Here is a 22,833-nt window from a genome sequence, read left to right on the forward strand (position 1 = left end):
CTAGCACCATTGCCGGCAATTATTTCCCATGAGGCTGGAATCATGTTTGGCTCTGAGGGGTTCCAACATTCGACTTGAGGTGCTCATATATGGTGATCTACCATGAGACAAAATGCAAGCTTTTCAGTTAATGGATGCATACCCACAGCGTTTTGCTCTGTGGCTCTGAATTTGTGGCGAACTTCCAGGGACCACTATTGGGTGGCATTGTGCTGGTTCTGGGTTCTTAACTGAAGTGGAATATTTTACTCACTAATTACATGATCGGTTTTTTTCTTCTTGCATTTTGTTAAACCATAATACTATTGATGGTGTCTGATACTATGAGCTAGGGTATCCACATATGTATTAATAGAAATGAGGGAAAGAATAGCAATATCAGGGATACGTATTAATGTATACACATAAACAATCCAGTGCACAGATTGCTACGCAAATCACATTTGCTGAGATTTCTTGTATTATTATTAGCCTGTACCATAGTCTGCAGAAACTAAAACAAATATGAAACAAGCATTTGCAACACCAACATGTGTGGCTTTTGGGATAGACATTTTCCAGGCACTGCCATAATGGTACTACCTGCCCATTAATGGTAGCACCTGCAAAATGGTGCCAATACCTGGACATTGATAGAAGCGTGTGTCAAATGACTATCAAACACTTAAACACAAGCAAAAACGGTTGCCTTTGGCAATGCTTCTTTTTAAAAGAGCTTTAGTACAAGGGCAAGCATACTGCTTATGAATTAAGTGGCTGAAGGCATACACGTGGTTAACATTTTGTGTGCACCAGTAGCACATGTACAGCTGCATTTAAGCTATTAACTCTCTGAAGACTATTTTGAAATAACACTGGCTGCCACTTAAAGCACAAAGTTTGATGTGGCTGCTCGGTAAATCTATCTCAAAGAGATTCCGGGGGATGTGTTTTGGGCGGAAGTGGCAGGAAGTGTATGGGGGAAAATAACCAAACAACACCCACACACTGCGCCTCATTACGAGGCTGGCGGCCGCGGAATGAACAGTGCCGGTAAGGGCCCAGCACCGTTCATTCCGTGCCGCCACATTACGAGGTCTGCAGCGGGTCCCGCTCTGGACGCCTGACCAGACCAGATGTGCAGAGCAGGACCTGCTAGCAGTACAGGAAGCTAACAACGGGCCTGTCATTAATGGGCCCATTGTTAGCATCCTCCCCATTCCCATTGAGCCCTGTAGGGGCTCAATGGGAATGGGGATATACCGAGTCCCGAGAATGGGAATTACTGGGCCCGCTAAGGTCGGCATGGCCTGGTAATTCCCTATTTTTCGGACCCGGAACTCGGTTTGGGGGTAGCCATGCCGGTAAGTTGTGCAGATCAACACCAGCTATTGGATTTAGATTAGTTGGTGGAGAGGTGGGGCGCAGCAGAGACATCATTTTTCCAGGGTCCAGGGACTGGAGGGGACACACACAATGGGGGGGTGGCACTCTTTGAAGTCCCTGAGAGATCTAAGTTCCTCATTGTTTATGTTGGCACAGCAGGCTGCCTACCGAGCAACAGAGAATAGTATACAACCCCAGTTAGTTAGTGACTGTGTGTGGTATTGTGCTTGTATTGAACAAACAATGTTCATTTTCCTCTAAATCATTTTATTTAAAAATAAAAAAAACAGGAATGAAACTCTCACTTTAAAACACTCCCACACTCAATGAGTCCTAAATTATATCGGATTGTGATGGCATAATTGAAATCAAATTTTAGATGTTCTTCCCCAATGAAGTGTTTCAGAAAAAGGAGCATGAAAGTATAACATGGCAATGCAGTTCTAAACTGATAACACCATATCTAATTTCACAGGTAGTGGGTTGCACTCTAACTTGGGGCAAGGGGTTGTGAATTTGTATGACATTCTTTTTTAAAAATAAAGTGGAAAAGTGCAAGGTTTTAAAGGGCTGACTCAATGGTTAAATGTATATCATTTCAGACTTTTCTAGTGAAAGTCATGGAATTCTTGCTTACATAACTGAAGTAATGAAGGAGAAGGTGCATTCTAACAGCACCATTGGTTAGGCACACTTAGAAACTTAGGTCTAAAGTACTTTGCAAGTTGCAGCTCCAATAACATAAAATTGCCCCACTACTTGTATGAATGTTCCTCGAGAAACCTTAATAAAACAATAACGTGGACATGTATACAGTGTGCATAAAAAGTTGAAATTAAATGTCTTAAACTTCGAAAGGAAGAAAGGCTGAGCCAAAACGACCGGGGTTTTATACCTCCAATCTGAAGGTCACGTGCAAATCTCTACATCAGGTGTGCAACCTACTGACCTATCTGGTCAGCAATCAAAGTGGTAATGTTTTCACAATCACCAAAGACTGGCCTTATTAATCATGAAATCAGAGAACGAGCCTATCCTTGTACCAGAGATCACTTCTCATAATTGCCCTAATCAATGTTCCAATGTTTTTAGCCACCAGTGATTCAGTATAAAGCTCAACAGTGGATCGGGAAAATACCCACACCACTGGGTCAATATTATCAGTGATGTATTATCATTGTTAATCAATAGCTCAGCATGATCAGTGACTTAGTATTTTCATTAGCTCAGTATCATTCGTATCATTCGATGGGATTAATTGAAGGATAGCAAGCCCGCGCCTGGACAGATTTCAGGACGCTAGCTTGCGCCGCATCTGGACGGGACTGTGAATTGTTGGCTTGCCCACACCCAGATAGAATTCTGGACATTGGCCCGCACCGCATCCGGATAGAGTTGTGGGGACCATCTGGTGCCACACTGGGACAGAACTGCAATGTTAGCATGCCAAAGGTCAGGTAACCCACTACCCAATATAAGCTCAAACTCTTCATACTTATCTCACTCAAAGTCACACAACCATCTCTCGCACAACAAGCCGCACGCACTTCACAACACTGCAACAACACATAAACCGGACCAACAGCACATGCGGCCTATCACAGACACGATACCAGCACCAAAGCTCAGCATCTGGTGTATACCGAGTTGAAACTGCCAACAGAACACCACTCCTCTCACTATCCTACTCCCTCTTCACCATACTAACCCACCCCACCCCACCTTATCATTTACAGATCCGCCAGAGCGCCTGTGGACCAATTCCGTTGGTGACGGTGCGCGGTACATATACCTTTAACATTTAACATTTAACTAAGCAATATCAGTAGATCAATATCTTCAATTGCTCTGTTTCATCAGTGGCTCAGTATCATTAGTGGCTTAGTGTCATCAGTGGCTCTGTATCATCAGTGGCTCTGTATCATCAGTGGCTCTGTATCATCAGTGACTCAGTATCATCAGTGACTCAGTAGTAATCCGTGGCTTGGTGTAATTTGTGACACAGTATTTTCAGTGAGATAGTATTATTAATGGCTTAGTTTTCATAGTATGCCATTATTGTCAGGGGCAGGGAATTATCAATGTATTGGTATAACCAGCAGCTTAGTTTACCAGTGGCTCAGCATCCGTGACTCAGACAGGAAATTCAGTCTGAGCATTGTTAGCCCAGTTTTCTCATTGGCTCAGTACCCTTAATGATGCTGTAAAAACGACATACACAATACAAAACTCCTGTGTCTATGAAATCTTCAAGTAATGAATGAAAACGCAATCCAACATTTTATTGAGTATGAAGCTCTTCACATATTTTTTTCAACTAATCCTTAACACCTATACAAACATGTATGATTAAAAATACCGATGCTACCCTTGTGGCTTCAACAAACAACGTGATCAATACATGCGTTCTTTAACACACAAGCTATATACAGTATAGTTCATAAATCATATCTATTCCTTATAAAATACTGTGCAAAAACCCAGATGTTATTCCCTAATCTCTTTCCAAAAAATGGGAGCAATCCTCATGTTTTCTCCTTCACAGCTCTGACATGTTTCAGTTCTCTTCATACTCTATAACTTTCTTCAGGGGCGGCAGTAACATCGATGCTACCCCAGGGTGATACCCCAAAACAGTTTCAAGAAATCAGACTAGTATCACTAACACTATCCAGGGGCCATACAATGATTATTGAGCAAATATCTGTACCAGCTCCACATGCTCATTATTTCATACATACATTCTTGCATGAAGGGCAATCTTCAAACTCTCTGCTCTGGGGGCTGACCAATGAAAAAGCAAGATATAGTGACGTCCTTCCTTTATATGACCTACTGACTTAACTAAGTCTCAATATAGACGGTGTCAAAGGACCATGCACGCTCACACGCACAAGTTCCCTTCACATTTGTTTCTTAGCTTGAGCATTAGAGCACATCAGGTGGTGCTACGTCTCATAGTCTGTTATTTCATCTAACATTGCTTGTTCTCAAGGAACTGGGCATATTCTGTACTCAGCTCTCATAGTCTTTACTTAATGTGTCAAAGTATGTCTGATCAAACGTCTAACCTTGTGACTTAAAAACATCACCGGAACTGTGCATCACTATACTACCCCCAGTGTTTTTTTTGTTCCTGTATTTTTATTCTTCCCCATTACACTTGCAGATCCCTCATTTACTATTGAGCACCCATGTGAGGCTCACCCCATTATTGTTAATGGTGCAGGTAAACTCACGTGCCTGCTGGGGCTCTGAATGCTCTCCAGTATGTTCGCATTCTGCAGCAGGCAAAGCCGATGCCCTGAATCCCTTCTCCTTTTGTGGACTACGCACCTACATTCAGACGTAGTCTTCTTCGCTTATTCCAAAGATATAATATCCATTGAGGAACAAAAGGCAGAAGGCACTGGCGTAACTGGGGCACCGCACCCCCAATCCCTGTACTGAGATGGGCCCTCAGACAAACAAATTTCAAAATCTGAAAAAAGTTTCTTTTTGAAGTCACACTAAACATTTTTTTACAGAAATAATTTCTTTATGAAAGCAGGGTAACTAAAAAAGATTCTATTTCTTTATGAAGTCTGAGGGCGCCCCACCACATGACGTGGAAGCCTAAAGGCTAGTGGTCTCCAAGGCATGGGGCAGGGAGCCCTATGACTTTAAAAAGAATTAGGGCCTCATTATGAGGTTGGGAGTAACCCGCTGCTGTGACCGGCGGGTTGCCACCGACTAGCTTCCCGGTGCTACCGGGACATTACAAGTCCGTGAGGAACGGGAAGCTAGGTGCTGGAAAATGTTAGTACCCATGGGTTCACGCAAGCACTTTGCCTCATGCACAAGTACTGGGTAAAGTAGCGGACCATGGAGGTAATGCCTGGCTTAGTTAACTGTAATCTTCATTATTTCTAGCCCCACTCGTCCGCGTCCTTGTACTTACCTATGAAGGAAGGTGCCTCCTATGTCAGCACTGGGAAAAGGGACCTGCAGGTAATTCTGGGCCGATGTGCTGATTTTGGGGGTTGGGGTAGGGGGTTGGAGGGAGAGGGTATGTGTGGTGGCAGGGATTGTGGGATAAATTATAATGGCAATCCATCTCTAGGCTAAGCAGGCATGATATGTGGTATTAGTGGCTAGAGAGGCATTTTGGTGTAGCCAGTCTAGTCATTTCTTAGTTTGGCTTGACTTTCTTTAATGATCTGATAAAGTAGACCTGCTAAGTGTAATTACCTGGCTGGACTGGCATTTGGTTGCTGCCAGTCTACCCATTTCTTACTGTGGCATTGTATATTTTTCTGGGCATCTGTGATAAAAACAACTATGATAGGTGTTATTACTTCAACTGCCATTTTGGTGCAACCAGTCTAGGTGTGTCTAAATGTGGCCTGGTATGCTTTGCTGTAATATGTTATTACGTGTCTAGACTGGTTTATATCATACAGCCAGTTGGACACGTTTTCATTGTGGCGTGGCATTTTTAATAGCAAAGCATTCAATTAATGAAAGCATTAATGTTCCTGTGCACTGTTGGTGACTTGCATGTATTGGATTTTTGGACTGGTGTTACCCTACAAAACAATTGCAAACACTCTGGCTTTTTAGCCCATTTTTCACAGAAAGGGTGCTGTATAATGCATTAAAACACACACACATATATATATATGCTGCTCCCAGTACATTGTGCGGCATACCCTTGAAACAGCACGCTTGTGCGTATTGCGCAAGCGTGATAATGTAGGCCAGCCCAGAGTGTGGCACGACCCATGGTTTGTTGCCGAACTGGGGGGGCCCTCAGCATGGGTCGCAGGGGAGCCCCCAAATGTTGTGTTACACCACTGGCAGAGGGCTACTATCTCTGACTACTGTAACTGGCTACATGTTTTAAATCTTAGCATTACTTGAAGATTAAGAAAGATTTTTGTTTTGAAATCCCCCTTATTTTTAAAAGTGTGTTGCAAACTGTTGCACGCACTTAACCGCAACATTAAACTCTCCTTATCAGCACGTAGGATAGGCTAATGGATCATGTTAATTATTATTATATCATTACCATCGTCCCAATACAACATACTTGCACATGTTTGATATACTGATAGCTTCTATTCACCAAATATGTGTCTGTTAAACCATATCTTAGCATCTTTTAGCATACCTCATGTCCTTACTCATTGTCATTTGTCATCTGGTATTTGTAAAGTACTATATAAGGAATGCATATGGTTTGTGTACTATACTGTACAGGAGCATTGGATAAATAATTAATGTGTTGATTGTGTCGTTTGTTTAAGCCAGAAGGTGGTACTGTATGATGTTCCAATTGTATGTGCATTTTTAGAATCAGTTAAATAATAAAACATGATCTGGTGATCAGTGTGCTGATTTAGATATTTGGATGACGCTGTTATTAGGTACATGAAGGTTTTGTTGACATTATCAGCTCGAGGTTTTAAAGTCACTGGATGACATACTTACTGTTTCCTGCTGAGAGAGAGAAAGGGACAGCTCACTGCTGGTTGCTAGAGAAAGGGGGAGACACAGGGCGAAATAAGGAGAGCTAGAGTAGGAGAAACGGAAACAGAAGGGAAGAAGGCGGGAGCAAGAGAGGCGGGTAGAACATTTAAAATTAAGGGGGGAAATCCTTCACTGCCCCAAGCTCATGAGCAGGCCCAGTGAGAAGAGCAGCCGCCCATAACAAGATAGGCTCCGCAGGAGCTGCAGCCCAATGTGGAGTACCCTGAGCCCCCACCAGTGGAACCACGCAGGCTGCACTTCAGCCCAAACCACAGCAGTGCAGGCCAATCGAGTGGGCCTCGGTAAAAGAAAGGAGGCATCCTTTTGGCAATATTTGACTGCTCGGCCAGGGGAGCTCTCAGATAAAAAAGGCTACCCCGGTGAAATGCACAATTTGTGGGGACATCGTGGACATATGCAGAGGGCCTCACTTCGCGATCGCAGGCCCGTGGAGGCACCTGGAGACAAAACACGACCTGGCTTTCTCTTTAGGTGATACTGCAGCAGGGCCATCCTCTAGCCCTGTTGCGAGCAAGAGGATACGAAAGCCTGTTGGGGAACCTTCAGCCCTCAGCACTGAGGGCACCAGCAGTAGGTCCTGCCATGTGACCGGGGATTCCTTTTCCCAGGTGAGAAGCATCTGCAGTGCTGTGGTATCTGGGGGCACAGGGGAGTGCTCCACGATGTGTGACAGAGGAGACTGAGTGGTAGCATATCTGCAGCAATTCTATGCCGCCATATGGCAGGCCCACCTCAAACACGCAAAGAGAGGCAGTGCAAAATATTCATGAACTTTTTCCCCATTTCTGTTTTTATGTCCTCGTTTTATTTGACCAGTTTTACACTCCTAAAAAATACCAAAAAACCTTGAAGAGAGTAAAATATAAATGTGTTAATGTTTCCTTATAGGAAAGCCATTATTTGAAACATTGTTATGGGTAGTGAAGCAGCTACGTACAAAATTGTTAAAGGCCATCGGGTATAGCGACGCTGCTCCTCAAAGAATTGATAATTGTCATCCTTTGTGGCAAAGCCATTCCTTGAAAAAATGCTAAGGGTTATCCCTTGTACGAATGCTGCCATTGAAAAATTACTAGGGGCTATCCCTTGCCAACAACATGTAGTCCAAAGAGTTTTGTAGCCCCAGCTGGTCTCACCTGTCACAAGATGCTTCTGACATCTTTGTTGTTAGATACAGTCTCTGTATGTTGACAAATAAAGAATCTAAGTGAAGTGAAGTTATTCAAGGTGGTGATAAAGTACAATTGACCAGCTGGTGTGGGAATCACAAGTGTCTCTGTTAGGACTGAAATGTCATTAACTGGATTAAGTGGAATTACACTTGTGTATTATATCTCTGCCTCACAGAAATGGCTGTTATGAAAAAAATGGCTCTTGTTCTCCTACATAGAAAAGACACTATTTGAAAGATGGTTGTGGCAGAAAAACTGCTCTCTCAAAAATTGCAATGTTTCTCCTTCGAAGAAAAGCTGATATCTTACAACTTCTTCTTGCTCGCTCTCACAGAAAAGTCACTATTTAAACAGGTTTCCTGGCTCTCCCTCACAGAAAATATGCTCTCTAAAAATTATTCTGGATCTCTCTTGCAGAAAAGGCACTATCTGAAAAATGTTCTGGTTATCTGAAAAATGTTCTGGCTCTTTTTCATAGGCAATCTGCTCTTTCAAAGATTGTTCTGACTCTCTCTCACAGAAAAGTCACAATCTGAAAAGTTGCTGTGACTCTAGTAAAGATGACTATGTTACCACAGGTCCAAATCTGTGTACTAGTTAAAATAATATGTTATAATTGTTTGTTGTGTGTTTGATTGACCTCACTCAATCTGAATTGGTAGAACCCATTTCGCTGGGCATCAATGGTTGGGGGAAATACTTTAGGTTGCTTTTCATGAAAGAAAGCAACTGTACATTTTCTAGAGTTCAGTATATGTTTCAAATACACTAGCTGGCAGGAAGCTAACACAGGATAGGATAATATGGAAAGACTGGCCAAACCTGCTTCTTGTCTTTTCAGTACTTGAATTGATAAGTGCCAAAAGGTGTGACTTTTTCAGAAATTGATGTCAACAATGTACTATATAGAGCCCTCGCTTGACACAGTCATCGTGTTACCCTGTGAACACAAGAGTAGTTTGTCCCAAAATGACTCCTGAAATGGTACTGTTTGTTACATCTGGAGTACTTTCTACATGTGTATTGTATCTACGCTGGTACTCCTACTAGAGGACTGTTGATGTTGGGTGGAAGTGGTGAATTGGCTAATACTGGGCGGGTCACATTCCTCTGCTAAACCTTCCATGTCTTCTAGTACTGCAGATACAGTTGCGTTTTATCAGATAACACTTCCAGACACATTGGTAGCTGTGTCATTTTACTCTGAGTAGTTAAAACCAGCTGAAGCATTCACTAAGCAGGTGTATGCTAGAAACATGTGCTTTGGTTTAAAAGGCACTACACTGTGTCTCCACTTATTGCTTTAAAGATCTATAAATGGTATCACTTCACTTAGTGTGGCATGTTCCCTGCAAATGTGGTGAGTGGCTTTTTAAAAAGGTCTCAAAGTTGTGTAAGGTGCTCTACCGTCAGGCACTGTGATAAATTGAGGATAACACCATATGCCACAAAATGCGGCAAGGAGTTCTCCTGTACGGTCTTCTTTTGATCTAACATTCTCTGAAACATGTAAAAAAAAGTGGCGTTCAACTTTTTGGGCACTTCTTGCACAAGTGTTGACATGAAAAATTGTGTTTTGCCTGAATGTTTGTCCATCTTGCCCATTCCTGCACAGTATGGCGAATACGGCTACATATTTACTTTGCTCCGCTCACCAAGATAGCAACGCTGACATTCCCCTTTAAGAAGTCATGGACCAGAAGATTCAAACCGTGGGCAAAGCTTGATATATGGTGGAATCTTCCCTTTTGCAATGTAGACACTATATTTGCGCCATTAACAGATACCAACAAAGTGACATGTAGATTCAGTGGCTGCAGCCATTTGAATATGGCCTCTTGAAGCTCTTCTAATATATCATTTGCAGTGTTTCTTTCCAAATGAACGAATGAAGAGTGCAGCAATTTCATGCATACCACTATCTGTGTTGCTGGTGGAGGAGCATATTGAAGGCATTGCCATAGAAGAGGAGATTTCTTTGTCTGTAGGTTGCAGGGACACCCCATGGGCAGTGATGCACATGCAATGTGCTGTTTGAGAGCTGGTACACATATCAATAGTTAATTTAACATTGTGGCTTTCACTGACCCTCAGGGCAGAATGGGCAGTATTTTACACGTTTTTGTACAATTAGGGAACTTGAGCAGTCGAACGAAATATCCACCTTAGCAAGTTGTAGCATGGTGCAAAGTAATTAATAAAGGCTTTGAAAACACTGTTTTTAACAACACTAAATGGCTACATATTCTCGCTATAAACTCTCAAATCAACTGGTTATTTTTCACAGTTAATCTGTGGTTTTTGACATAGGATTTTCTCTTTTCTATATACTACGTTTTCCATAAACATATACTTTGCTGGGGAACTGATGTTCTACTACAGTCTAGAGATACATACCTTCTGAATGTACTTTAATCATTGTTCTTATTTTCAACCAGAAGTGTAATCTGGTCACAATGCGTTGTGTTGTCTGAGTGAAGGTTCGAAAGAACCATTGAATGGCAATGCTAAAGATTGTGCTCAAGCATAATTGTAGCGAATTGGCCCTCACTGTTTTATATGGCTCACCTTTCGGTATCATATAGTAAAGACAGCCATATGAGTATCTTTGTGGAAGACTTGAAAGTGGCTCCAGCCATTGGATGTTGAGGGTTTACTGCTTGAACCTCGAATATGGTGCCCTTTATTTCTCAAAGTTTCAATTGGTGTTGAGTTCTGTACTGGGCATGGGCAACCTCTACACAGTTTTCTATGTATTTATGTTAAGCCACTGGTGATTTGCTTTGCAGGTTTCCTAGATTCAAAATACTGAAATATTGTCATACTATCTTTTTCACTCTTGTCCATCGGCATGTTGTGTTTCACCTTCTGACAAAGCTTTTATGGGATCAGCATCTGTATTGGAGTCCAATCACAATATACTGTCACTTAGAACACCTGCTGTTTCCCTCTCACGTGACTGCTGCTCATTTGATGACTAATCCTATCCAGATTCTCCCTCTGTCTCTGATATGGCCTCAGACATTGCCATATTTTTAATTCGTGATTCACCAGCAGTGGGATGCCCTTCTTTAGTTGCAAATTGTTTTGCTGCACTATTAAGCCTAGACCTTTCATTTAAAGATGCCTCAATTGTTGCATAAGTTTTCTGGTCACCTATTACAGTTCCAGTTGAAGTGCCTTAGCTACAAACTTTCACAAGCTCCTGTAAAGCATTCCGTGATTTGTAGTGGCCCCTTAGCAACATTCGTAGGAAACTCTTCTTTATTTATTTTTAATTATTTATTTTAAGTTTTGGTACATGCTAGCTCGCCCGAAGGCCTCAGGGCACACACAAAACAGACAGCACAGTAAACAGGTGAGAGATAAAGCGAACAGAGAAATCTAGATAAGGTGTGCATTGAAGAGGAAGGTTTTCAGCTTCCTCTTGAATTCTGTAAGAGAGGGAATCTTTTTAAATTCAATCGGGATGGCGTTCCAAATAGCAGGGGCCAGAACATCTAAATTCGTCTTCCCATATTTGTTGAGGCGGAATGAAGGTTGACTAAGTTTGGCCTGTTCTAATGACCTGAAGGAGCACGAGGGTACGTAGCATATGAGGTGCTCGGTAAGTTAGACAGGAGCAGTGAGAGCCAGGCACTTGAAAGTGAGGGTCAGAATCTTATATGAGACGTGGTGCCTGACGGGTAGCTAGTGCAAGTTTCTTCTGGTTTCGATAATGCACTGTCGCCTGGGAATACCCAGCACTGCTATGACGGCACCATTCTGTGTGACCTGAAGGGTGGAGAAATTGGCCTGGGCAGTGCAGGCCAGCAGACTATTGCAATAGTCGAGCTGGTAGTGGACCAAAGCAGCTGCTAAAATGCACATTTTTTGTAGACAGAAAAGGGCACATGTGGCAAAGATGTTTGTTAATAAGGCCACATGATGCACGGGTCTTAGCTACCTGCTGCCTCATAGAAAGTTCAGCGTCAAGGGTGACACCCAGCGTTTTCACGCTCTTGGCCACTGGGATGATGGTATTAGCGATGGTAAAGTTGGCATATTCCGGGCCTGATTTTTCAACATATGGCTGGAGGCAGTGATAAGAATCTCTGTCTTCTCAGCATTGAGGACCATGGAGTTTGCTGCCATCCAAGAGTGGAAGATAGAGTATATAGAATTGATGGCCAGAATTCTGCAACCTTTTGCCCTTCCGCTTGCCCAGAGTTGAAGATTTTGTCAGTCTTGCCATTCAATAAATATATATTATTTGATTCAGCTCTTTGGCTCTGAAAAGTGGCTTCCTAAAACATGTTAGTTTTGGCTTGGGTGAAAGTCTCTCTCTCTCTCTCTCTCTCTCGCTCTCTCTCGCTCTCTCTCTCTCTCTCTCTCTCTCTCTCTCCTCTCTCTGTCTCTCTTGCACACAATTTGTTGTGGCTCTACCTCAAAGAAAAACACCTCTATGAAAAAATAAAATGGCTACCCGTTACAGAAACACTGCTCTCTCAAAAACTGTAATGGCACTCCTAGACAGACATGCTGCTCCCTCTCTTTCCCTCCTTTATTTTAGAGTTTGCTATCTAGTACCAACCTTCAGACAATGTTTTTAATGTTCTTTTTCAAATGATCACAGTATGGGGGCTTGAAATAAAGGAAAATAAATGAGATAAGGAAATCAGCTGCCTTGTGAAGAAAATAAATTAATCATTTGACATAAAAAAATGATGATGTTTGTATGAAAACAAGACAACAGACTGCTTACAGAACATCAAGAGGATATACTAAAAAAACGCATTTAAATGGAAATCTTTGCTCTACACAGTATCTTTTTTCATAAAATAATAAAATAAATGAAAAGACAGCAAAAGAAACAATAAAAACAAATTAAATGAAAAAGGAAGATGTATTTGTAAGAAACATTTAAACAACTCAAAGCTTGAAGGAGAAGATTAAACAAAATACTATTTCTTTTTAAATGCGATGACAAATAAATTAAATGAAAGCAAAAACATTTCTCCTATGAACCATATTCTGAAATTAAGCATACTAAATTAGAAAAAAAGGCACTGACTGAGTCAGCAGCCTGACGACTAAGTACTGGCTCAGTGAACCAAGCCCTGAATTCTTACCTTTTATATTACAATAAAAAAAAAACAAAAGTAAGCCAAAATAAAAGGTTTTTGTTAATATAAAAGGATTCAACTACAAAAAGGAAGTAAGTTGTTTCACCTAGATGAGGATTTTGAGCATGAATAGCTTTGGAACGAAGCATATGAGACCTAAAGGTCTGTCTCTCTGTTTTCCCTGCACCAGAATAGTTCCAGGCGGGAGATGATGGCCTCAGTGAATCATTTTCCCGGCCACCAGTATCCCATAATTCAGTATTACCATAGACCTTTATTCAAATCAACCCATCAGATATTTGCATCTATACGAGTGACTCCAATTACAGTTTCAAAGTTTCAAACAGTTAAAGCTTCATATCCAAATGGTTCAAAGGGTTTAAGTATATTCCAACCCCCATTGTTTAGAAAGGCTTGAATCTGATCGAGCTGGTTCGCCTACCCCTAGCCCACACTTCTCTCCCTTACTTAATCCCTTTTATGTGGGTCTTGGCCCACCCCCAGGGAGTGTTCTAATTCTTTTGACTTCAGATATAAGCAGTTTGGGTGCGTAACTAGTGGTTACCTGTGGTTAGTTTGCTTATTGTTTCGCACACGTTGCCCGAGGCTGGGCCTTTAAAATAACTTTTTGCCATTTTGGCTTACTGCACAAAAACCCAGACTCATTTAAAAGTGGAAAAGGTCGCTTTAATGTGACAGGCCAAAGCTTACAATCAAAACGCTTAACTGGCTCCATGGCCTAACAAACTAAATAGCTATTTGAACAATCAAATAAATAACTTAAACATTTCCCATTTTCCCCCAACAATTAAATAATTAAATAACCCATTTCCTCCCTAATGATCCCTTGGATCCTACCGTATCCTTGCCCCTTTTCCAGGCGTCCCGCTTTCTCCCCAGGGGCCATGCCCCTCCAGGCTCAATACCTGATCCCCCGGGGTGACCTGCTTGTGCAAACAGCGCCACCCCCTCCTTTCCCGTGTCATTCCCCCATTGTGCTTCCCTCCCCCCACATCAAAAGGGGCCATGCCCCCGGCGCCCCGACCAACTTTGACCCCCTGAAACTCCCCTCTACACCAAACTCCTCTTACCTGTGACCTGCAGCCAGCCTGACCTGCCACATCAGCAACAATATTACACACACCTTTCCCGATGCCCTGACCTGTCACACCAAACTACCATCCCTACCCTCTTAACAGACCCATAAACCATAAACCCCCCCTCCCCCTCATAATCCTCTGACGAACGTCCCCCCCCATTACATAACTAACTTCCCTAAACAAAATGAAGGGGTGGGAGGGCGGGACAATCGCCAAGTCCTAACCGTCGCCTGCCTCCCGAACCTTCCCTGAGCCCTTAAATACCCCGGGCGGGACGCTCTACACCCCCACGGCCACTCGCTGGCCGTGTGCAGCGCCAAAAAATTCCCCGGGGGGAAACGCTTTGCGTTCCCCCCGGTGCCCCCCTTTTGAATTCTCAGCGTGATTGTAGGCGAGAGAGGTTTTCCATATGGGGGGAGGCCGTTGTATAACACAATCCTCTGTTACCCTTGGCTGAAGTTGCACTGTGTAAGTTAACAACTCTGCATACCGTACATCATACATAACAATATTTAGATAATGAAAATTGAGCTTGCCGGGTTTCGGGATTCGAATGCCTTGATCAGGAGCAGAAAGTCCCTCAATTTCAAATGCTTCGTGAATTTTTGCTTCACTTCTAGTATCCAACATATGACCAAAAGGACTTGTAAGTGATATGTTTCTGTCATTAGAATTACTAAATGAGAGGTAATTGATTCGATAGTATCACCTTCCAAATGGCTGCTTCTTAATTCTTTCCGCTCCTGATGAAGGGTTTCGAAACCCGAAATGCGTTAGGCTACATTTCTATTATTTAATTATCGTTATGTATGATGTATGGTTTTACTACCTCATAGGTTTAGCATAAACATTACATTAAATTACATTTGATTTTATCAAAGAATTATCATAAATCTGAACGAATGTACTGTGATCTATGATCTGTTACAAAACTTAACACTAAGAGTAACTCAATTAATAGACTGTTTGACCTGTCTATATAGAAATTATACCTGACTGATAAACATCAGCATATATAGTTGCAGGGGACACAAGTGTCCCCTAAGTCTAGGACACTTATTTTTTTTGTTTACATTATTGGTTGTTCATTGTAAGTGTTGGGATCTAAACAGGTTACATTCCTCGATCTACTTTTCTACTATGCAGCAGTCTCTTAAGGGGTCGACATCCCAGGGTCTCAAGTGAAAGGCCCTGACGGCTTTCCATAGTGCAGTGGGATTAGCCAATGGACCCTCCCCATGCCGAACCCAGGCCCAGCATTGCATGGCTTGTGGCAGCACTCGGCTAACATGATGACCCCACCAATCACTCTCAAGCCTAGACTTTGTCACAGTGCATGGGTAAACAGCAGCAGATATCTGACAACATTTTCAATAATTGCTAATACCGCTCTTCATTCTGTGTCCTTAAATGTATCAACCACTATGTAGCTGAGATGTTTTGAAAGGAGAAACCCGACTCCTCTTAAATTAGACCTGCGCTGTTTGTGTATCACAGTTCACATCCATCCCTTCTTCAGCTGCATGGTCTCGATGTCACAGGTGTCTCTCGTAAAAGGCCACAACTACCCTCTGCCTTTTCGTGGTTAGAAAGTGGGGGTGCTTAAAACATTAAATGAAGAGGTGCAGGTGGGTGATGGGAGCTCATTTGGTGCAAATTTTCACCATTAATCTGACTCTAGGCAGTACACACTACTAGTAACTAGGAGATAACTGCCCAAAGCTGAGGTGGGAATGGGGAGTCATCAGCTTAGTTCAGAGAATCCTTTTTATTTCGGGCAGCAAACATGGATTTACTAAACATTTATAAGCGTTGAAGCAATCTACGAGGAGAAGGAATCCGTTTTTTGAGAGCTCAAACCAATTGTAGAGTAACTGCCCTCAAGAGTTGCAATAGCGGTTCCTTGTGATTTCATAGAAGAGATTTGGGTGAATCCAAATCCATTGATTTTTTTTGTTTCTTTTAAGCCATTTCGGCACAAATATATGCGGGGGAGAACCTCCCGGCAGCTTCCCCTTAACCTCCAGACTTAATTATTACTCTTACCCAGCTTCCACATACATTTGAAGCCAAATTCGGCTAAAAACAATCGATGGATTTAGCTTCGACCAAACCTCCTGCAATGAAACCTCCCTATCCCGTAATAGCAGCTAACATGCATCCTTTGCCCTGACGGGAGACTGTTGTTTCGACAAGCCACCTCTGTTTAAGTGTTTCTTCTGTTGCTTGGGTTCACTCTTGGAGTGCAACACTATGCCCCAGGGCCCCCTTACCCCAAACAAACACTATGCCCCATGGCCCCCTCACCCCAACCAAACACTATGCCCCATGTCACTCACCCCCAACCAAACACTATGCCCCATGTCCCCCTCACCCCCAACCAAACACTATGCCCCATGTGTCCCTCACCCCCAACCAAACACTATGCCCCATGGCCCCCTTACACCCAACCAAACACTATGCCCTATGTCCCCCTCACCCCCAACCAAACACTATGCCCCATGTCCCCCTCGGATGTGTATGAATGTTTTGATTTGAATGTTTTTTGTGTGCTGAGTTGGGGGTGGGGGTTCGGGTCTGTATGGGTGCATGTTTGTGTGTGTGCTGAGTTGGGGGGTGGGGGTTCGGGTCTGTATGGGTGCTTGTTTGAGAGTGTGCTGATTCGGGGGGGTTGGGGGTTTGGGTCTGTATGGGTGCATGTTTGTGTGTGTGCTGAGTTGGGGAGTGGGGGTTCGGGTCTGTATGGGTGCTTGTTTGAGAGTGTGCTGATTTGGGGGGTGGGGGTTTGGAGTTGGGGGGGTGGGGGGTTTGGGTCTTTATGGGTGCATTTTTGTGTGTGTTCTGAGTTGGGGGGTGGGGGTTCGGGTCTGTATTGGTGCTGGTTTGTGTGTGCTGATTTGAGGGGTGGGGGTTTGGTTGGGGGTGAGGAGGCCATGGGGCATAGTGTTTGGTTGGGGGTGAGGGGGACATGGGGCATAGTGTTTGGTTGGGGGTGAGGGGGACATGGGGCATAGTGTTTGGTTGGGGGTGAGGGGGACATGGGGCATAGTGTTTGGTTGGGGGTGAGGGGGACAAGGGGCACAGTGTTTGGTTGGGGGTGAGGGACATGGGGCATTGTGTTTGGTTGGGTGTAAGGGGGCCATGGGGCATAGTGTTTGGTTGGGGGTGAGGGACATGGGGCATAGTGTTTGGTTGGGGGTGAGGGGGACATGGGGCATAGTGTTTGGTTGGGGGTGAGGGGGACATGGGGCATAGTGTTTGGTTGGGGGTGAGGGGGACACGGGGCATAGTGTTTGGTTGGTGGTGAGGGGAACATGGGGCATAGTGTTTGGTTGGGGGTGAGTGACATGGGGCATAGTGGTTGGTTGGGGGTGAGGGGGACATGGGGCATAGTGTTTGGTTGGGGGTGAGGGGGACATGGGGCATAGTGTTTGGTTGGGGCTGAGGGGGACATAGGGCATAGTGTTTGGTTGGGTGTAAGGGGGCCATGGGGCATAGTGTTTGGTTGGGGGTGAGGGACACATGGGGCATAGTGTTTGGTTGGGGGTGAGGGGGACATGGGGCATAGTGTTTGGTTGGGGGTGAGTGACATGGGGCATAGTGTTTGTTTGGGGTAAGGGGGCCCTGGGGCATAGTGTTGCACTCCAAGAGTGAACCCAATAATAAAGCTAAAACGGGCACAGTTAGGAGATGTTCATCTTTGGCTTTTTGAGGAAACCTGACTCAACGAAGGCCATACTCCTCTTGGGCAACCCAAATAGCAAACTGTAGCAGTCCAAAATAACGGCATGTCCAATCTAGGGTCAATAAAATATATATAAGTTAATTAAACAGGCGAGATACAATAACTAAATAGAAATAAATTATAACAATGGAAAATGTGTAGTACAAAATGTAAGTTTGAAATGCAAATAAAAATCGTTACCCCTCAAAAACAATCTTTTTCCATGTGTTTAGTACAACTTGGGGGTTTAAAAAGCCTCCTGCCACGCCCCGCCTACCGCCCCGCCCACATTTACTTTTCGGCCCACTATAGCCCTCATGTAAGGTACTTTTGGCCCTCTGTCAAAATCAGTTGTGCACCCCTGGACTAGAGGCAGAGGCGGGAAGGCGTAAGCTCTCATGTTGTGCCATGGAATCTCGAGAGCATCCCCCACAGAGGCGGCTCCAAGCCCCCCCCTCTGGAGGCATACTGAGGAAGCTTCTTGTTTGCCGCCGTAGCGAAGAGGTCCACCTCCGGTGTGCCCCAACGCAAGAAGATCCATGAGAGGAACTCTGTCTTCAACTCCCACTCGTAGCTGACCACTGTCCGCCGGCTGAGGGCATCCGCTGTGACATTCAGCTGGCCAGGGATGTGCACTGCAAGCAGCCAAACACCATGAAGCACAGTCCACTCCAAAATCTGGATGGACAGATCCACGAGGGGGGGGGGAGACTTGGTTCCCCATTGCTTGTTGATGTAATACATCGACATCGCATTGTCCGTACATATGCGGACCACCTTGTTGGCAATGATCGGTCTGAAAGCCCTGAGCGCTAGGAAGATTGCCAGAAGCTCTAGATGATTTATGTGGAGGAGCTTGTCCTGAGGCGACCAAAGATCCGAGACTTGAAGAAGATCTAACGTCACACCCCACCCCAGGAGGGAAGAGTCCGTCGTGATCGTCACCGTAGGGGCAGGGTCCTGAAACCCCACACCCACAGACAGGTTGCTGAGAGATGGCCACCAATCCAGGTCCACTCTCATGGAAGCCGGAATCATTATCAGTTTGGAATCCAGGTCCACAGCCTTATGCCAAGAACTCCAAAGAGCCATTTGGGTCTGCCTCATCTTGAGACGAGCAAGAGGAAGAGCCAACACGCACAAGGCCATGAGGCCCAGAAGCCTCTGGAACCACCAGGCCGACATGCTCTCCGACTGCGCAAACATCTGACATGTGGCTAACAGATCCGCCATCCTGTCCCCGTTCAGGTACACTCTGCAGTCGATCGTGTTCCAGCGAAAATCCAGGAAAATCAAGTCCTGCCAGACCGTCATGGAAGATTTCCGCCAGTTCACCGACAGCCCAAGATGGAACAGGAGCTGAAGGAGAGACTAAAGATTGCCCGCTGCTTTCAACGGACACAGGCTCCGTAAGAGCCAATCGTCCAAATATGGATACACATGGATACCCTGCAGACGAAGATCGACCGCAATCACCGACATCATGTTCGTGAAGACACGCGGCACTGAGCTGGGGCCAAAAGGAAGCACTCGAAACTGGAAGTGCTCCTCTCCCAAAGAGAAACAGAGATATCTCCTGTGGGGGTTCCAAATCAGGATATGCATGTACGCATCCTGAAGATCCACCACACTGAGCCAATCGCCCACCTGCAAGGAGGACCGTATCTGGCTGGGCGTGATCATCTTGAATTTCTCTTGCGGTAGGAAAAGATTGAACTGGGAAAGGTCTAGGATGGTGCGCAGGCCAGCCTGGTTGGGTTTGGGCACCGGAAACAGTCGGGAGTAGAAGCCCTCCCCTCGCTCCCCGAGGGGTACGGGTTCCACAGCTCTGAAGTCCAGAAGTTTCTGAACCTCGGCTTTGAGGGAGGGCGAGCCCGACAGCTGAAAAGGAGGATTGAGGGTTGGGGTAGGGGGCAGGGGTAAGCGGAAGCCCGCCCGAGCGACTGACAAGACCCATTTGTCTTCGATGATGGTCTGCCATGCCTCCCAATGAGATGCAATGCGTCCTCCCACCGGGGTCTGGTGTGAGCGCGGAGAACCCTCATTTAGTAGGTTTTTCTGTGGTGTTACCACCTGAACCTGAGGAGGAGGCTGGGGAGCGGGAGAAAAACCGAGTCTGTTGTTGCCTACCGCGGTTATTCCCCGAAGAGGTATCCACTCTGCGAGATTTCCGGTCGAGGAGGCCCCTAAAGCCAGATTAGGGTCAGCTTGGGGACAACGGTCTCTGGGTTTTGAAAGGGGCCTTAACAAGGACCGACAAGGACTTAGCTGTCTGAGTGCTATCCTTTGTCTTGGTGAGCTCTACATCCGTTGTAGAATGAAAGAGCTCGTTACCATCGAATGGAAGGTCCAACACCTTGTCCTGCACTTCTTTTGAGAATTTGGTGGCATGCAGCCACGCCTGCTGTGAGGTATCAACCCCCAGCATAAGGCCCCGAGCCGAGGTGTCTACGTGATGAGCCGCAGCATCCAGGAGATCCTGGGCCAAGACCCTGGCGTCAAATAAACCACCCTTAAAGTCCTTCAACTTCTCGACCGGGATAAATTCCTCAAACTCCGACAGACCTTTCCACATGCGCATATTAGCCCCCGCTAACACCAGTTTGGCATTGGCCTGCCTGAGCTGCAAGGCCGAGTTGGCAAAGATTTTTCTCCCAATGGAGTCAAGGAGCTTGTCTTCCTTTCCCAGAACCTGCGTAGCCGTTGTGGAAGAGGATGCTGCAAGCCTGGACTGCAAAGTGGCCGCAGCCACCACTGTGGAGGAGGGGGGCGGACAAGATGACAGGGCCACCTCTTCTGAAGAATTCAGCCTGTATCTCGTGTCAATTTTCTTATTGACGAAAAGTCCAGAGTGTGGCTTTTCCCATACCCTGCGGACCTCAGCCAGCACGTCCTTCTGCAAGAACAGGCCGGTACGCTCCAAAGGAGACAGGGTGAATGCCCCAGAAAGCATGCCCTCCTGCGGAGTGGGTGCTTCGGGCACCGGAACATCTAAGAAGCACATCATGCCCAGTACCCGGTGATGAAAATCTCTAATAGAGCGGGGCAAGTCCTTGTTGTCCTGATCGCCTAGCGCGTCATCCGACAGGTCAGGATCCTGCTGAGCCGTGCCGGACGCTGCCTTGTCCACGGGGGACAATGGGGGCAAAAGCGGAAGAGTCGGGGAAGGCACCGTAGGCAAGGGAGGCGCCAGCGGAACCACCGGAGGAACGGGTGGGCCGGGAGGCGCGGGCAGACATATCTCCCTAAAAAGCCCTTTGAAATATTCCCTCATTGGGTCGATACGCATGAGCATTCGAAATTTACCGAAAAAGGTGTCCTCCGGGGACTGCTTTGGAACCTGAGGAGGCCTCTCATGAGGTGGACAAGTCCAGGGACGTAACGGGGACGAGTGCCAAACTGGCCCCTCCACCGACGTGTCCACGTAAATCAAAGGCGCCGACCCCGCAGGCAACGAAACATTGTACGGAAGAGGCATCTGGGCGTTCCAATCATAAACTGGCTGATAAGGATGCGCACAAGGGACTCTATGTTCCCCCAAGGAACCAAGCCCTACACCTGAGGCCGATGGCGTAGTTGTAGGGATAGCACCCAAAATGGTGCCGCGGTCGTGGGGGAAACAGGCGCCATTTTGTCATCGCCTGACGGGAACTGCGGCATGTGAGGAAGTGAGGCAGGGGTCCCCGTCGATAGATCAGAGGTCTTAACTTCAGCCTTAACATAAGGAACTTCGGCAGATCCGGTACTATGAGGCCTGGAATGTTTCTGCGACATACCAACTGCCAAATTAGCCTTCCCAGGAAGGGCCTCTGCACTTTCCGTAAAAGAAGAACTTTCCTTCTTTGCCCCCTTAACAGATCTGGTGTCGCCGCAAGAGCGGGAACGGTGAGAAACAGCCTTCACCGGCAAGGCCTTGTCAGGCCTCTCAGAAATGTTGGCAGCTTTAGCCTCTGAAAGAGGGACCTCGGACCCACGTCCGGTGACAGCCTTATCTGCACGGGCCTCGAACATCCGTTCGGTGACAGCAAGCCCCAGCAAGGCCTCATGGCGCACCCCGGTCTTATTTCTGAGGGAAGCCGACAGAGAGGCCTCAGAGCGAGCTCCGGTATCCCACGATTCAGTAGAACTGGGTCTACAAACATCCCCCACAGGAGGGGCCTCAGAGCGTGCTCCGGTATCCACAGGCCCCTTACGAAGACCCTCGAAGAAAACTCTGGTACAATTATTAGGCCCAGCAGGCACCTCAGGCCGAACCCCGGTGACAGAGCAATCAACGCTCCTCCCGGCCAAGAGGAACCTGGAAAGGTAACCCCCGGCCGGGGTGCTCTGTAAAGTAAAGAACTTACCGGGCGTTGTTTCTTCTCGTCGATGAACGCCTGTAAATGTGAAGGAGGAGTTTGTCGGAACACCTCCTCCCACCGCTCCAACCGACGTTGAAGTGCCCGGACCAAAAGGGAGTCACAGTAAAAACAGGAGTCCCAACGGTGATCTGGACCCAAACACTCTAAGCAAAGAGGATGGGGATTCGCCCTCGCAAAACGACGGTGGCACGATGAACAATCTGGAAAGTCTAGTTTAAACGACATAGACAGACTAGTACACGCTCGCTAGCGAGAGCCAGAGAGGAAAAAAGGAAGAAAATCTTCCGGGGATGCAAGTGCGTCCAGTCCCGAACGAGCGGAGAAAAGGACTGATGGGCGATGCGTAGGGCGGAGCCAAGGTGGGCGGGGTTACGGCCGCGTGCCGGGCCCCGCGCAAGAACGAGAGGAAGGGCAAATATTTGAAAACAAAATTTGGATGCTTTTTACAAAGTGCTCCGGTCCCGTCCCACAGGA

General features: G+C 45.8%; 1 protein-coding gene across 2 annotated transcripts in view; it reads left to right on the plus strand.

The window, feature by feature from the left end:
* TRPC3 (transient receptor potential cation channel subfamily C member 3) overlaps positions 1–22,833 on the plus strand; it is a 1,234,189-nt gene that overhangs the window by 836,429 nt on the left and 374,927 nt on the right. The gene's annotated exons all lie outside the window — the stretch shown is intronic.

This window comes from Ambystoma mexicanum, chromosome 6q (assembly GCF_040938575.1).
Source record: "Ambystoma mexicanum isolate Mex_15411 chromosome 6q, UKY_AmexF1_1, whole genome shotgun sequence".
NCBI classification, from domain to species: domain Eukaryota; kingdom Metazoa; phylum Chordata; class Amphibia; order Caudata; family Ambystomatidae; genus Ambystoma; species Ambystoma mexicanum.